Source organism: Trachypithecus francoisi, unplaced genomic scaffold (assembly GCF_009764315.1).
Source record: "Trachypithecus francoisi isolate TF-2019V2 unplaced genomic scaffold, Tfra_2.0 Lachesis_group5, whole genome shotgun sequence".
NCBI classification, from domain to species: domain Eukaryota; kingdom Metazoa; phylum Chordata; class Mammalia; order Primates; family Cercopithecidae; genus Trachypithecus; species Trachypithecus francoisi.
Window position 1 is genome coordinate 10526100 of NW_022681470.1, and position 12669 is coordinate 10538768.

Consider the following 12669-nt stretch of genomic DNA (forward strand, 5'->3'; position numbering starts at 1 on the left):
ACTGAACTGCTTTTTAAACATCAAGAAAGTTCTATTTATCACCTAGATGAGGTTATAAACTGAGATAAGCAACTAACAATTCATCTTATCTGAGAATATAATTTGGACCAAGAAGAAAGTATCTGGCTTCATTAAGTATGAGAAAGAGCACTGCATTGAGGAAGGATCACCACACTGTGAATCCAGGGGTAGAGTCCTAGTTTGGCTACATGTGTGTATATGTGCAGGAGTACATGTGTGTATACATTGTGACTGTCTCTATGTTCATGTACACACGAGCAGTGTGTGTGTAAGACAGCTGTGTATGGACTGTGTCTTCAGCAAGTGCTTTTGAAGCAATTTATTAAGAGACGAGAGGGTCTGGGCTGTAACTAAAATTTACCAGTTTTAGTAACAATTTTTTTTTTTTTGCCCTCAAAATGAATTGGTATATTTAGTCCTTAAATATAAAACTTGCTCCAGTTACTATAAAAATACAGCAGTTTGAGCAGAAACACAAATAGTGTTTGAAAAATACAGGCATATTAGAAGCACTTTGTGGTATATTTTGAAATTACCAGTTAATTCATTTTCCCAAGGCAGCTTCCAGGCCCCTGAAAGTCAAACCATGTCCAGGAAGATTCAGGTAGCTCTCAAACGAGCCCAGTTGCATTCTCTCCAAAGACACTTATGGTATTAAGGCTGGCCTGGCCCAGAAAATTACTGTTCCCTGGATGAGCAAGAAGGCCTTAGTTTATTCAAGGCCCCACAGATTATTTTGACACTTTCTGTGACCTTGGAGGGGTCTACACCCTGCCTGGCGTGGTGAGGACTCCAACATTTTATTTCCCTCATAGCTAAGAATCTTCTTTCTTCCCTCACAGACTTACAGAAGCATAAGCAATGACACTAAAGTGTTCGAGTTGAATTCATAACTTTGGGATGTGCATGTTCTAAGTAAGGGCCTACTCATTTAAAGGAAGAGAAAAAAGCTGCTTGGAAAGAGAAAGACTTCATCAAACTCACAGACCCATTATGTGAGTTGAGACAAATCCATGTAATTTTCAATGGCTTAGTTTTCTCAGTTGGAAAATAAGGAAATGGTATTAGATAATCTATTAAACCCCTCCTGGCTCTAATATTCTATACTCAAGGTTAAGGGGCTTTAATCCCTTAATCCCTTCCCTTGGTGTGAGGGAAGTGGGGGCCGAGGTGACATATACATCTTCCCAGGCCATCTGCTTTCCTAAACATCTCATTCCACGTTATTCAAATCTCATACCTGCACTATATTAAAGAGAAATATTAACTTCCCAAGGCATCAGAAAACTGGTCTTAAGGTAGTCTTGTTCTTGTTCCTATGTTTTGCAAACTCATGAAAAAGCCAGATTCTTTGAAAATCCACTGTGTCAAGTTCCCAGACTCATCTTGTGTATCATACACATTTGAAATAGAATGATACACATGCCACTCAGCGACTTTATACCAACATTCGCTTTTAACCTGAGACAAAAAAAGAAATCAAAGAATCTTTCATCCGGCACTGGGCCTCTGCCTGTCCAGACAGATGGCTGTCTTTCTGTTTCTGGAATCTCTGGAGAAGGAGGTCTTACAGTTTCTCTTCTTAATCTTTGTCAGTTGAGTTCAGTGTTCTTTTTATTTACAAAATAAAATGCAGGAATATAAAAGAATGGAGTGTTCTCTGTGAAGGCTTCACAGGCAAGCTGAAGTCTAGATATATTCTCCTCTTTCAGCCTGCAATCTACAAAAGAGGATTTCTAAGAATGGATTTCCTGTAAGTTCCCTGACATATTTACATATAGTTGTAAAGCCTGACAGACAACCAATAACAGAATGATGCTTCCCTCCTCATCTCCCTCATCTCCCTTTCCTTACAAAGTCCCTTCTTCCAACTCAGAATCTATATTTACAGATTTCTTGCTTTTAATTCTGGACAATGTCATCCAAAAAACATTGTTGAACTCTGTATTATCTATCAGGAAACAGATGACACACTCAAATGTGGTAATTTGATGGTACTTTAATAAAGGAATTATTTAAAAAGGAGTAAGCAGAGTTTAAGCAAAGCAGCAAGGCATAGTAAAGAACCATGGAGCTTAGAGCAGGGGGAGCCATCATTACCCCTGGGCTTGAAGGAGCTCAGGAGTAGGGGTAGTTAGCTAAACCCAAAAGATAGAGTTGTTTGGAAAGGGGCACCTGAAAGTGTTTTTTGTCTTCAGTAGAGCTTCACAACTAACCTGCAAAGACCTGGCAGGGACAGAATCAAAGCAATAAATAGCCCTTTATCCTTCCAGCCTCAATCTCTTGCTGGTGCCCTGCTGCCTATATCAGAGGGCAATCTATGTGGGCCAGCTCCCGGGATCACAAGGAAGGGAGACCTGCATGGAGAGTAGACAGGAGGAGTCAAATGGAAAGTAACAGAGATGTAGCTTACAAATAGCAGAAAAGCAGAAGCAAACTGGCCTTTCTGCTGTGGCTCTGATTCCAAAATGTTCAGCATCCAAATCACATCAGCTCTCTGTCTTTTAAACCAGGAATCAGTATGTATTTGTTATCTATTGCTGTGTAACAAATTACCACAAACTCAGCGGCTTAAAGCAATATGTTTATTATATCATAGTCTACTGTGAGTCAGGAGTGCATGGAAAATTCAGCTAGGTTCTCCACAAGGCTGCAATCAAAGTGTCAGCCAGGAGTGGGTTCTCATCTGGAAGATCAGCCAGGAAAGAGTCGTTTACTTTTCACCCAGGCTGTTGGCAGATTTTGTTTCCTTGAAGCTGTAGAACCAAGGGCTCTGGCTTATGGCTGACTTTACTGAAGGACCACCCTCAGCTCCTAGAGACCATAAGAAATGCCTCACTACATAGCCCTCCCCTCAACATGGCCAATGTCTTCATCAAACCTGGCAAAGCAGAGAGTCTCTAAAAGTGAGCCCTCTAGCAAGACGAAATTGTAACAAAACAATAGCAGAAGTGATACCCTATTAGTTTTGCCATATTGTCCTGGTTAGAAGCAAATTACCTGCTCTGCCCACATTCAAGGATAGGAAATTATACAAGGGTATGAATACCAGGAGGTAGGGGTCACTGGGGGTGACTGAGGGCCTGTCCACTGCATACTACAAAGTCAGTTTAATATGATCCTACTATTTTTGCGTATACAACAGTCCCCCTTATCCACAAGGAATATGTTCCAAGACTTCAAGTGCATGCCTGAAACCATGGACAGTACCAAACCCTACATATGTAATGGATATGTTTTCCCTATACATACTATGATAAAACAATGTATAAACTAAGCACAGTAAGAGATTAATGACAATAACTCATGATAGACTAAGACAATTATACCAATACACTGTTCACAATTTCATACATAGATTTGTTCTAAGTATAGATCTTAGTCACCCCAGCATGTAATGTTTTTCTTTCTAAATTGAGAACTTTCACTTCCTCACATAAAGGAAGCACTTTACGGCTTCTCTTTGCAGTACCGTAATTTCCAGCATACTAATTTGCACTTTGGGTCCATTATTAAGTGAAATAAGGGTTATTGAACACAAGTACTGTGATATCATGACAGTTGATCTGATAACTAGAAAGGTTACCAGGCAACTAACAGGCAGGTGGTGTACATGCCAAATGACAGACTGATTCACAACCTGGGCATGATGAGGTGGGACAGTGTGACACTGTACACAATTTAAAACTTATGAATTGTTTATCTTCAAAATTTTCTTTTTAGTATTTTCAGTCCACAGTTGACCATGGGTAACTGAAACTGCAGAAAGCAAAACCAGGGACAAGGGGGAACTACTGTATAATCAATATTAACACGGCCGGGCGCGGTGGCTCAAGCCTGTAATCCCAGCACTTTGGGAGGCCGAGACGGGCGGATCACGAGGTCAGGAGATCGAGACCATCCTGGCTAACACGGTGAAACCCCGTCTCTACTAAAAAATACAAAAAAAACTAGCCGGGAGAGGTGGTGGGCGCCTGTAGTCCCAGCTGCTCGGGAGGCTGAGGCAGGAGAATGGCGTGAACCCGGGAGGCGGAGCTTGCAGTGAGCTGAGATCCGGCCACTGCACCCCAGCCTGGGCGACAGAGCGAGACTCCGTCTCAAAAAAAAAAAAAAAAAAAAATATTAACACATCTGATTTTAATGTCAACACTAGACATTTTGCAGATTCTCTTGCCCATATTTCCTTTAACATAGACATCCCACCACAGCTTCAATATCTTTACCAGAAGCACTAGTTCTCTTTAGGTCATTTGAGTGAGTCTCTGTTCTTTTACAAAAGTAATTGCCAATATCCCTTCTCTCTCTGGGCTTGACTTTCACTGTTCTCTGATGTATCAAAACAATTCTAGCTGTTCAACTCAATTGTATTTGTAGGCCTTACCAATCACCAGAGTTGCTATGCTTTTCTTAGTAAAAACTTGGCTAAAAGATTTGGTCCCACGTTTACAGTTCCTATTAGGCCAAAACAGAAAATCACGTAATAAAAACTTGAACTAACCAGTAACTATGCAACAGACAGCTACATGGTAATCTCATCACTTACTGAAATGCTTTACTGAAAATCTTACATTCCTTAATGCTGATTTTGTGTGTGTATTACAGAATGTGTCTTGCAGTTCCCCAAAGTGAGATTTAATATTTAGAAGTTTAAAACATTGACAATAGAATTACGCACATATAAATTCATTGATTTGAGCCTATCCTTCCTACCAATTTATTGAGTATTGCATCATGAAATCATATTTAGGAGATTACAAATGTTAATCTTGTTTATTGATGTTACATAGTATTAAATGTTTTACTATATGTGGTGAAACCAACATGTCTTTGACATTAAAAGATGAGACATTCAAAAATCATTTGATATTGCTTCAGATACTGCTCCAAATTACCTCATAAGTCACAAAACTTGGGGTTTTATTCTGAGAGTAAGTTATTTTTCTCTTTAATTTCAAGGCACATAATTTTTATTACATTAAAAATTAGTTCTTAGTTTTCATTTACACATATTGTACATCAGAGACCCTCTGTCACCTATATTTCTCCTGAGCTTAGCATCTGTAGTTCAAGTTAATGTTTTTCATCAAAGGAACAATGACAAAGAGATAAGATAGCAACTATAAGAAATTCTATTAAAAATTCGTATGTGATCAATTTGGGGGAAAGTTTTTGTTATGATACTAAATTAAAATTATCGTAGCTCAAATGATACATGTATGATCTCAACTTTGCAAAAAAAATAAGGAGCAAATACAGCAAAATACTAATGAAGTTGTTTCTGGATAATACAATTACAGATATTCTTTCTCCTTCAACCTGTCTGAATTTCCCAAATTTTCTATAACAAGAATAAATTGCATTTTTGTTAGGAAAACAAATTTATTAAACAAGCACAACTGATTTATTTGGGACTAGTTAAGGTATTATCTTTGCTATACTAAGCATATAAGATGAGAACTTTTTGGTCAATTAAAATTAAAACTATAAATGAAATAGTCTTATAAAATTTGTATTTGTGGGACAAAGTTTTTATAGAGACACAATTTTAAGTTAAGGAAATATTTATGAACATTTCTCAATTTTTACTGCTCAAAAATTGAAAAATTGTGAAGCTCATTTTTCTCATAGTGATTTCATTGGCTTTCTTCATTATATCAATATGGTCATAAAATTCTTTACATGTGCTGATATGGTATTATAATAGTTGCCATACTTATAACATTTAATTTATTCAATAGAAGAAGAAATTTTAAAAATATTTTATTGTACAAATATAGTTTTCATCATAGTGGACTTAAGTAACAGAAGAGTTTATTATTGTCAGGCAAGGTGGCTCACACCTGTAATCCCAGCACTTTGGGAGGCTAAGGCAGGACGATTGTTTGAGGTCTAGAGTTCAAGACCAGGAGTTCAAGATCAACATAGCAAGACCCCATCTCTACAAAAATTTTTTTGAAAAATAGCTGGACATGGTGGCACACACCTGTAGTTCTAGTTACTCAGGATGCTGAAGTGGAAGGATCAGCCTGATCAAAGTTACATGAGCTAAATTCATACCATTATACTCCAGACATGTTAAGAACCTGTCTTAACAACAAAAAGGAAGAGCGGGGAGGGGAAGGCAGGGGAGAGGATTATTATTATTAATTTTTGTTATTATACTCTTAAGTTCTAGGGTACATGTGCATAATATGCAGGTTTGTTACATAGGTATACATGTGCCATGTTGGTGTGCTGCACCCGTTAACTCATCACTTACATTAGGTATATCTCCTAATGCTATCCCTCCCCTATCCCCCCACGCCACGACAGGCCCCGGTATGTGATGTTCCCCACCCTGTGTCCAAGTGTTCTCATTGTTCAATTCCCACCTGTGAGTGAGAACATGCGGTGTTTGGTTGTCTGTAACTCCTACCCTGAGTCAAACAGAAAGGAAAGACAGCACATCCAGCTGTTCAAGAACACTGCTGATACCTAGCTGAGCTCTTTAAAGAGATATGGGCCCCACATTAACCCACTTATCCAGGAGGACTCTGAGGAGTTCTCATTCCATCACATCCACCAGCCACCAAAGGCCCCCTTCTCATCTAATAGAGGTCCTATAGCTCCAAAACCTGGAGACGCTAAAGGCAAAAAAATAGGCTGTCCCATACTTGTTATTTTTGACTTCTGCATATGTACTAAAACTTTGCTGGTCTTACATGAGTCTCAAAGAACATTATGAATTCTAGTTACTGCTGATTTTCTTCAGAAACATGGACCTGGCCTGGAACTCATGAATGGTTAAAATCTACTCTACGTCTTTCATAATTCATTGCATGCAAATTATACATTGTTATTACTACAGAATTTGATTTGACCATTCACATTAAATCATATTATAATGTTCACAACATCCTAAGTTAAACAACATTTACAAATAATGTTATATATTGATGCCTGATTTTCGTGCATCCAATATAATACAACAGTCAAGGTAAGCAGCAATCCTAAAAGATTTCTGCCTTCACTAGGCTTTTTTTTTTTTTTTTTTTTTCCTGTCTGGGTGTGCTACATGCTGAATCAATAATTTCAAGAAAACCAAAGCTCAAGATAACTGAATAATATTGAGTGGTTTAGCCTTGTATCAACAGCAAGTTATTGAAAACAGATAGCCAGCTGTAAATTCATAAAATTAAATTCATTCTTCCTTATTCTTGCCTCTCAATGCCTTACCCACTGGTATTAGGCTTGGTAAGTATAACCCTATTAAACGATTTTAATCTTTCATAGAGAAAGAAAGAACAATTAAGATTGTCAATATAACATCTTAAACTTAAGTTGTAGTAAGAGACAAAGCACATCATGGCCAGTTTTTCAATAAAAATACTACTTCCCTTTTGCAAAATATTAATATATAAAATAACGATTTTGCTGACTAATAAAAATGTAAAATAAAAGGAATCAATCAAATAATAATGCCTACTATACTCTGGGCAATCAATAAACATTTGTCAAAAAAATGAAAGAATGAATACATTTTCAAGAACAATCTTTCTGCAAGTAAATTACACAGATATTCCAGATATCATGTTCAAACAAGTTCAAATCTAAGTCATAAAAATAAAAAATGTTTAAAGGCAATATAGAAAGATCCCATTCCTTAAAAGAAAAAATAGTTGAAATAGGTTGTAATTCCCACCAATTATTTTGATCCCAACTTATCCGATGTGTTTTATTACTTACTCTCGCTCCACATCCGCTCTTGTGATTATTGCATATGTATTTGTTTATATGGTTTTTATTATGCAGCTCCTCATTGGAATACAAATTTCATTAAGCCATGGATATTGTATACCTTTTCATTGCTATAATCCCAGCACCTAAAACAGATCATAAATAGTATTTGTTCTTTCTCTGTCTTACCACTATACATGTATGTGGCTGAGATTCCAAGATGCCTGAATTTACTTGGGCTATAATACTATGTGACTCTCAGCTTCTTCACTGATAGTTGACTTTTTTTTTTTTTTTTTTTTTTGACAAAGTCCCCCTTTGCTGCCTAGGCTGGAGTGCAGTGGCGTGATCTTGGCTTACTGCAACCTCTATCTTGCGGGTTCAAGCTATTCTGCCTCAGCCTCCCAAGTAGCTGGGATTACAAGTGCGCCACCATTCATGGCTAATTTTTGTATTTTTAGTAGAGATGGGGTTTCACCATGTTGGCCAGGCAGGTCTCGAACTCCTGACCTCAGGTGATCCACTTGTCTCGGCCTCCCAACATGCTGGGATTACAGGCATGAGCCACAGCACCCAGCCAAGTTAACTATGTTTTAAAACTTATTTCATTTACACAGTGCAATGTGCCATGGAGGTTCTCTTTATTTTCTTTTTGTCTGGCAATATGTCTCATGATTTATTTTCGCATAAGATGTGAACATATGTGATTATTTTAGGTAGGTAGAAGGTACTTTATCTTATTTGAAGACTATGTACCCAAAGACCTGGGCAGTCATTTAGTTTTGACTTGAACAAGAATCTCTAGAACGGTGGCTTCCACACCTACTGTACGTCAGAATTAACTGAATAAGGTTTATTTAAAATGAAAAACAGTGGGGATAAGGTAGGAAGAATAATGTTAGAAGTTGTATGACACATGTTATATTTTCTGACAAGTAGAAACACAGCACCTAAAAAAGAAGAGAAAGGAGAGGGAATAAAGATAGTTGAATAGCACATTGCTTATTGTATAAGCAAGAAATAGGAGTTAAAACATACTATTAAAACTTACAAATCAGAAGATTAAACTGGAAAACAACAGACAACAGGCAATAAAAAAGATATAAGTACAAAGAAAATCCTTAAAAACTATAAACCCTCTTAAAGATCCAAAGAAATTTTAACAAAAGCACACCGTACAATGAAACACAGCATATATAGCATAATAACTACAATGTAAAATATGACAGAATTGAGACAAAGCACATCAATCACACGAATAAACAATGAACATAACTTCCCTATTGGAAAAATATTTGCATGTTGGTTGTGAAAATAAGACCAATCTGGAAGTGATGTACAAGAAACACATCTAAAACAAAGATACTCGGAAGGTGAAACAAAAGGGAAACTGCTCAGAAAATAATGGAGACATGTCAAAAGGGCAGGGGCATCAGCTTGAAGGAGCTCCTAGTAACCAAATTTGGGATAATTTGAGCATCAAAATTAATAATGGTGATAACCTATTATGATATATTGAAGAAATGAGGAGTCCATGGATAAATAAACAGAAAAGAAGAAAAATCTCTTCCTTACCGTAGAATGCCAACTAATAGATGTAGAAAAATAATGGAATGATAAAATTACAATCAGGCAACCAACAAATAAAGATTTCAGGCAAGAATCATCGATAGCTACTAAAATTAGTATATGGACAATTGAGGCTAAACAGGATATTTAGACAGTCTCAAAGTGTCTCTTCACAATATACTTATTAATTATTAATATGAAGGGAAAAAGTGGTAAATTTACAGTAGAGAAACCCAGAAGACAACCTCAACCAGGGACCAAAGTTAGCATCACCTAAAAGAGACAAAAAAAAAATAACTTATGTGCTTCTGACATAATGAACTAGAAGAACATAATACCACTTTTATAGTACTCCCTTTTTTTTAATGCATAGCATGGACCAAATCATGAGGAAACAAAGCCAAATGGAGGGATATTCTTCAAAATAAGCAGCCTCTTCAAAAATGTCAAGATCATGAAAGTAAGAAAAGATTTCAGAATTGCCAAAGATTAAAGGAGATGGCAAAGTCATGACAACTAAAGGCAACATGTAGTGCACCACTGGATACTGCACTAGAAAGAGGACGTCTTTATTTTCAGGAAACTCACAGGGAAGTATTTAGTGGTAAAGAGACAATCCATCAGCAACTTACTCTGAAATGGATCAGGGAGAAAAGTGTTTAAATATATGTACAGAGAGAAAGAAAGAGAACAAAGTAATAAATCTGATAAAATTTTACTCTTTGAGAAAGCTAGATGAAGGGTTTATGGCAATTCATTGTACTATTTTAAAATTCTGTCTGTAAATCTGAAATTATTTCAAGATACACTCATGCATCGCATTATAATGGGGGTACATTCTCAGAAATGATTTGTTAGGCTATTTCACCATTGTATGAGCATCACAGAGGATGCTTACCCAAACCCAGATGATACAGCCTACTACACACCTAGGGTCTCTGGTATATAGCCTATTGCTCCTAGGCCAACAACCTGTGTAGCATGTTACTGTACTGTATACTGTAGGCAACTGTAACACAATGGTAAGTATTTGTGTAGCTAAACATACCCAAACATAGACAAGGCACAGTAAAAATACAGTATTATAACCTTATGCGATCACTTTCATATATGCAGCCCGTTGGTTGCTTACTGGAACATCATTATGCAACATACAACTGTAAAAGTTAACATAAAAGTTACCTGAAAAAAACTCACAATTGAAAACGAACCAAAACAAATGAATCTAACCACATACCAAATTGTTAACATAGCTATTTTTTGAAATTTATCCAAATTTAGTTGGATGTGCTCTAGGATTTAAAGAATTCTAAAATTCACATTTCACTAGAGTTACACTAGAGTAAACTGTAGAATGATTGTTAGTAATAATATTTCCCATTGATTCTATTTCTTTTATATTGTGGGATAAAGCATTAATTTTATTAATGTGAAAAACAAGATCTTCACTGTTAGAAAACAGATACAATTGTGAAATCAAATAAACTATATTAAAATACTGTAATGTTAAAATGAAATAGAAAATTATCAATATGAGGTTGGGTGCAGTGGCTCACGCCTGTAATTCTAGCACTTTGGGAGGCCGAGGTGGGTGGATGACTTGAGGATATGAGTTCAAGACCCACCTGGCCAACATGCTGAAACCTCTTCTCTACTAAAAATACAAAAATTAGCTAGGCATGGTGGTATGGTCCTGTAATCCCAGCTACTCAGGAGGTTGAGGCCAGAGAATTGCTTGAACCAGGTAGGTGGAGGTTGCAGTGAGCCAAGATCACACCACTGCACTCCAGTCTGGATGACACAGCGAGACTCCACCTCAAAAAAAAAAAAAAAGAAAAGAAAAAAGACATTGCTGTGTCCTTTATGTAGATGCTGAAAAAGAAGAAAAAAGAAAGCAAATTATCAGTATGAGCTTAAGGTTTTTAAGTGTCTTTTACAGCTCTGGTCCATGAAATAGTATCTATGCCATGTCGCCCAGCAGCAATGGCTGTCTCTTCCACATAGATTTTGTCTCTAATGCCACCCACACTAAGTCTGATAAGATTTCTTGAAAAAATGCCTGATTTTACCCCTGCAGCAGGGATGACAAAAGGTAGGCTTCAAATAACTTAATGGATCAGAAGACAAAGAAGCTTTTAATGTTATAACAAAAGGACACCGTGACATGGCTCCCTGTGGCTGAAAGAACAACTTGAACTTGAAAAACAACTGCAGAAGAAAGTAATGTGTTGAGTCAATGAAAATCCATGGGTCCATAATGACATTGACAAAAGTAAGAAAAATGTCATTTTTTTCACTATTTAAGAGGCTATTAAAACTACTTCTCAATCTGTTACTAAGAACTGCATTTTAGAATAATCAAACGTCTCTGTCAATGGAAAAAAAACTCTTTTAGAAGAATTTTAATTAATGTACAAGAAATGACACCTTTTTTTGAAATCCTAATGAAATTAGGGATGAAGACAAGAATTGATGTTAAAACCATCAGGTGAAAGACTGATGGGAAATAAGCACAGAGCTTGATTATAACAAAAACATGAAAAGAGAAACTGAATAGATTCAGCTACTAATTTGTAAAGTTAAGCCTAATTATAACCAGTAAAGAGAACTCTATTACACTGCTAGATTGAGGGTGCTTAGCTTTCAGTATTTAGATTTTAATAATTCGAGCTATATGTCTTCTTATAAATTAAACTAAAGTGAGTTTCTCATATATGATTCGGATCCAAGTAAACATTTTCCCCCACACGGTTTTCTTTTGGAGCCATAATTTATACTCTCCCTGTGAAAGCCCAAAAGTAAAACCTTATCTTTAATCTTCTTCATGTAGGCAACTGGTAGAAACTGGGTGCTGGAAGACCCCAAAGAAGTCTACAATTTTTTCAGAAAACAGAAGTTGATGATGTTTATTGCTACTCATGGGCAGCAAAGCCTCGTAACTAATTTGCAGCAGCTATTTTTTGTTGTTTGTTGTTGTTGTTGTTGTTGTTGTTGTTGAGCAGTGACTGCACACCAGTAACTTCCCCAGAATAAACTACGTCCATTTTTTTTGGTACAAAATATAGTGAGATTAAAGAAAACCAATGAACTCCAGATGCAACACTTACAAAGGACCCTAGGAGTAGGCTCTTCTAGGCTTGGATGGTGATGTGCCAATATGGAGATAAAGGAATTTAGGAAAATCAGTTATTTCTCAGGAATGCTTGTCCCTCAGTCTGATTTTCTTGCTGCAGATCCTATTTATAAAGCCATAAGGTGAATATCACTCCTCTAACCTCTTATCCATCTATGTGGATTGATGCATGAAGCAGATTATGACAAGGGTCTTGCAGTAATAATATAGAAAAGAAAAAAGCAAATTAA